The sequence below is a fragment of the Octodon degus genome, unplaced genomic scaffold (assembly GCF_000260255.1).
Source record: "Octodon degus isolate 3935 unplaced genomic scaffold, OctDeg1.0 scaffold00126, whole genome shotgun sequence".
Lineage (NCBI taxonomy): Eukaryota > Metazoa > Chordata > Mammalia > Rodentia > Octodontidae > Octodon > Octodon degus.
In genome coordinates this window covers 7,373,316-7,379,275 of record NW_004524702.1, presented here as the reverse complement: position 1 = coordinate 7,379,275, position 5,960 = coordinate 7,373,316, and positions in this window count along the sequence as shown.

Sequence of the window (5,960 nt, the reverse complement as noted above, 5' to 3'; positions counted from 1 at the left end):
AAATAAATAAATAAATAAAATTAAAAAAAAATAGCTTTAAAAAAAAATCAAAGGAGAGGCTGGGGAGATAGCTGAGTAGAATAAGTGCTTGCCTGGAAAGCGCAAGGGCCTGAGTTCAATCCCCAGTTCCACCCAAAAAAAAAAAAAAATTAAAAAATCAAAGGGTAAGTTATGAAGAAGTTGGGTAATATATTAACCATTGTTGATCAGCAGTTCTTGTTTTGAAACTCTGTAATTTATGTATTGTTGCATGTTGCCCTATTTCTGTCTTTGTTTGTGATTTTTGTTCTTGCTTTTGTTTTTACTCTTCAAAATAAAATAAAACAAACATTTGAAAAAAGTTATGAAGAAGCTCAGCTGCCCAACTGCCCGCATCCCCTTCCCAGCACCTCCCCTCCCAAACCTCGTTGCCTTCTCCAAAAACACCTGCTGCTCACAGGCTCCTGTGCAGCTTTCTAGAACTACTGTCATCTCCAACAATTTGCACGTGCTTAAGCCCCCTCCAAATACCCCGTTCCTTTTTGACACAGATAGAAGCCTCAAAGGCAGCTGTTGAATGCTGCACAACCATAACCTCGGTCTGCATTCACCGCTTTGGCATCATGTCCAATAAAACACCACGAAACTGCACACCCATTCAACATTAACTCATCCTTTCTTCCCTACTCCTGGCAAGCTCTATGTTGCTCTCCATAATCCTACCATGTTTATTCTTCTGTGTCCAGCCTATTTCATGTAGTACAATGTTTTCAAGTTGTATCTGTGGTGCAACGTATGCCTAAAAATTTTTTAGGGCTGAATAATATTCTATCATAGGTGGTCTACCATAGAGCACATTTTGTTCATCACTTGATGAACTCTTGGGCTATCTCCACTTTGGCTACTGAGAATAATGTTATATGAGCGCTGATATACATATATCTGCTTGAGTGACTTGCCTTCAAATATTTAGGAGCTGGGCTGGGGAGATGGCTCAGTAGGATAAGCGCTCAACTGGCAAATGCAAGGATCTGAGTTCAATCCCCGGTTCCACAAAAAAAAAAAAAAAAATTAGAAGCACAATTCTGGGTCATATCATATGGTAGTTCTTCGCTAAATCTAATTTTTCAAAAGATAATTAGATATTCCATATCCACCATCAGAGAACATGAAAGAGATCAAAGATAAACATTTATAAATTAGAAGAACAATATAATGTTTGACAAAGAAGAAAAAAATTATAAGATTACATTGCATACAATCCTATAGCAAGAAACTTGAAAACCCAGAAAAAAAAATACTCAGTTTCCTATAAACACACATCTATTTTGAGATCTCTACTTTAATCCCAATCTAAACACTCATTGTGACCAGGGCATTAGCTGAATTGGATGCTGAGTGAGGAATCTTATGTGGCATTTTATTGCATGTGGCACCTTACAAATTCAGAACAAAGAAACAGTCAACGGAAACTCCAACTTGGTGACTTTGCTTTTATTTGCATAAGTCTTACATGCAGCACTATAATGTACAATAAAATAAAACTATAGTGCTGTATTGTAAAAGACAATCAGCAGGAGTTACAGTGCTGTATAAACAAGGTGTGCTATGCAAAAAAAAAAAAAAAAAAAAAAAAAAAAAAGACATTGAACCTCTATAAACAATAGGCGTGTGCTGCACGCCTGTAATCCCAGTCCTTGAAAGGATGAGGCAGGACTGTTGCAAGTTTGAAGCCAGCCCAGGGATCGGATCGTAAATCTGAACAGCCATTAAACAGGTGGTCATTAAATATACTGGAGATCAAATGGGGGGGAAGCTGTGTTGTCACAACTCCACCCCTTTTTTAGACAGGGTCTCACAGAGTTGCCTGGGCTGGTCTCCAATATCAAATCCTCCCGTTAAGTAAATCAGAACAGATAGCAAAAGTAAAAGGAACCTGAGAAAGTAAAACCTTAAATGTGATGTATTTACCAAAAGCCAATACAAGTATCTTACTAAAACTGTGGTCTCTTGAATTAGCTCCATAAAAATTAAACCATAAAAGCTCACCACGGTCAGTATTACTGAACATTATTTTATGGTATTCTTTTTAGGGTTTTTTTTTGAGACAGGCTGGCTTGAACTCACAGCAGTTTTCCTGCCTGGACTCCCGAGTGCTTGGGATTACAGGTATGTGCTACCATGCCCAGCTCCTCTTCTGTTTTTGAGACAGGGCCTCATTATGTAGGCTAACCTTGAAATTACAGTATAGCTCAGGCTGGCCTCATACCTGCAGTGGTCCTCCCACCTTGGCCTCCTAAGCGCTGGAGTTACAGGCGTTCACCACCATGTCAAGCTCCTCAATGTTATTTTAAATGTTCAGTTGTTTAAACAGCACAATAAAGTCTCTACCTCCAGATTTTGATGATCGTATACCGAGAAGCACCCAAAAAATTCCACTAGAGAAGCAATTAATAAGCAGATAACAAAGTAGTGATACAGAGCTGGGTGGAGAGCCTGACTGAGACAAACTGGCTGAGATCCGGAGGAGGGGAAGGATGGGGATGGGGATGCGGAGGGGCATGCTCCGGAAGGCCGCAGCAGCAGGTGGGTGGGATGGGCCCTTGGGTCCCGCCAGCGTGAGATTGGTGGCCTCTGACGCCACCAGAAGCTATCGAAGGGCCTAAGGCAGATTCATGCTTTCAAAATCTGATTTATGTTTTATTTTGTTTTGTTCTAGTGCTTGGCTTGAACCCACGCTAAGCACACGCAGCTACACATCCGGTCCTGATTTATGTTTTCAAAAGAACATTTTGTCTGCTTTGTAGAGAAGCAGGGAAGGGAGGTAAAGAAGAGGGATCAGAGAGCCTCTGCCGCCGCCTGGGGGGTCATCCGTGGGGCTCAGAGAGCGATAGGAGTGTGGCCAGCAAGAGAAGGCGGGTACAAGTGTGGGTGAGTGAGAGCAGGCCCTTGAAACTTTAAGCAGCATTTTGCTGTAGCTGCGCATCTTACAAATAGGTTGTTGTAAGCTTTTTACTATAAGTTTCTCAAAAGGAGAATTTAATCCATTTGCACTATAACCTCTAATAGGTTTTTATGAACTATCTCTTCTTCCGTGTGTGTGTGTGTGTGTGTGTGTGTGTGTGTGTGTGTGTGTTGCTAGGGATCACATCCATGGCCTCAGGCGTGCTAAGCATGACCTGGACCACTGAGCTCCATCCTCAGTCGTCTCTTACCCGGCTTCTCTTCCTCCTCCTCCTCCTCCTCCTCCTCCTCTGGCCCTCCTCCTGGGCGCAGGGTGCGACGCTCTCTGAACCCGGTTCCAGCAGTCTGACCTTGGGGAGTTCCGAACTCCCCCACTAGAGGGCACTGTCGCGCTTCTAGCGCAGACTCGCCCCGGAGCGCGGTACTCGCAGCCCGCGCTTTCCGCAGTCCGCACACCCCGGCGCGCTCGGTGGCCCAGTCCCGCGGGAGAAGCGGGTCAGGGATCCGGTGGAGAGCGCGCAGCGGTGTATGCGTGCATCCGGGCCCCCAGTAGTTTTTCCAGGGCTGCCACCATCCCACCCGCAGCCCGTCTCTATATTCAGAGACTCTTGTCACACGCGCCCGGGCAGCTTCCTACTCCCGCCTTAAGGCTCTAGGAAGCATCTCTCCTTCTCCGGGAGCCTCTCTGTTCTGCTCGGTCAGAGAAGGAGGAAGGAAAGACCCTTCCCGGCAGCCTTGTGGAGCATGTGTGCTACCACTTAGTAGCTAGAGAGCCAGCCTTTTCTTCTTTCTTTTACTTTTTTTGTACTGGGAATCAAACTCAGGCCCTTGCACTTGCCAGCCAGGTGCCATCTTCCCTGCCCTTTTCCTTTTAAACTGCCTGAACACTCATTAGCATATTCGTGGTGCCCGACTAGAAGTCTTATTGCTAAAGACTGTAATAATTCCTGTCAGTGTGGGGCAGCTTCCTGAAGTGACTCTTGGTGTATTGCTCAATACACTGGTGACTTCATTGGTCACAGCTTGAGTTTCTGTGCCCTCTAGAGCCTCCTTTGTCGTTACCCTCAGCTCCGCCATACAGTCAGCCTCAAACAAGGTCAAATCCCTCCTGTCTTCAAGACAAGCGAAAGCCCCAACCAGCACACTTCTGGAACAAGCACCCGCAGACCTGAGCCATCACAAAGGACACCATGAAAGGAGGGAGTAGGTTTAACCCATGCCTGGTCCCCGGAGAGTCCTAGCTCTGGGAGGAATCTCTGCTTTGCTGCCTTAATTTGGTAGATTGGCTTATTTAGTCAACTCTGGAAATCTTTTTAGTTATTCTCTCTTCAAATTTTGCCTCCACCCTGTTGTCTCTCTTCTGGGCTGCTAATAAACCTATGGTGATGTCTTCCTGCGTCTTGTAGGTCACCTATCTTCTCATCTTTATGTTCTATCTTTGGTCTGTCTGGGTTTCATTCTGGATGTTTTCGTCTGACTCATCTTCCATTCGTTGGAAAGCACTATTTGTTATCAACTCTTTTATTGGCTTTTTAATTAGATGTACTTTTTCCAGTTCTATAATATCTGATTCTTTTTTCAGATCCTTAACGTGGCTTTCAAGATCTTCAGGTCCCTTACTTAAAATTTTGAATTCAGTTTCTCTGTCTGTGGATGCAGTAAGATGGTTCATGGAAGGCGGGTCCCAGCCGGTGATCCCAATGCCTACGATCCCTCTCTGTAAATTTCTGTGGTCTGCAGCTTCTGCGGATCCTGCTGCCTGTCTTCTGTCCCATGTGTCTGTGTGCATTCTGGACAGTCTATTTAAAATGACCATCTTGAGAATTAATTTGAGACTTCGGATCTTTTATTCAGAATCTTTTTGTCCTACTCCCTACAGCCGAGAGCACTATCAGGCCAGGAACAGGGCTTGAGAATACTTTATAAGACCTCAGAACCAGCGTTGACCTCATTTCCAGATGGAGGCCTTTGGGGTCCCCGCCTCAGCAGAGTGGCCTGCTCTAGCTTTCCACCTTAGTAGACAGTGGACACTCCTGTCTTCAGCTCTCAGAGCCCTTCCGCAGCACTGCTCAAATCACGTGGCTCTGAGGATCGGCACATGGCCCCCGGGGAAAACCATTGGTGGCACTGAGCACAGATGGGCCCACCTGTAAGTCCAGTTTCTGGGGAAGGTGAGGCAGGAGGACGGCAAGTTCAAGGCCAACCTGAGCAACTTGTCTCAAAGTGAAATTAAAAAAGGGGGTGGACATATAGCTCAGCAGTCGAGTGTTTGTGCAAGGTGCTAATTACAATTGTCAGTACTAGGGAAAAAGATGTCACGTGGGGGACTTGGTGACCCCTGGACCTCAAGGACACTCCGGAACCTGCCTGCGGAGGTTACTTTTTTCTACTCTACTCTCTGAACTCCTCTTTATTTCTTTACTTCTGTTGAGGCCTTTGATGATGTTACTAAGAGGATTTGAGGGCTCCCGTGATTTGGCAACCATCACTGGAAAGGCAGTGCTTCCCCCCTCAGTTTCCCTTCCCTGGAAGCAGGTGGCAGAGATCCCGGCGCCCCTGAGGATTCGTAGATGGTTACTTCGTCCGAATGTGGCTTATTCTCCAGGGAGCTGGCTCCGATGTCCTCCCAGCACAGGGTCTCGCCTGCCCACCTCACGCGGCCCTTCCTCGGGGGCAGCCACACTCCTCTACCTTATATAGTCAACATCTTCTGCTCGGTCACATCTTCCCTTTTGTTGTGGTCATGTAGTTTGATCTGTTTTGTTGGCCTGCGTTGAAGGGATGTCTGTGTCTCTGGAGCGATAGTGTCCGAGACCCGCACAAAGTCATTTCCTGTTTTATTAATCCACTTATTCTCCATTCTCTCTAGTCTCTAGTCCCATTTTCCCCACCACAGGTGACTATTTTATTCTACTAATGAAAAAAATTTGGAGGGAGACAGGGTCTCACTATGTATCACTATGTAGTTCAGGCTGGCTTTGAACTTACTATGTAACCCAGCCTTGCCAATTTGCAGC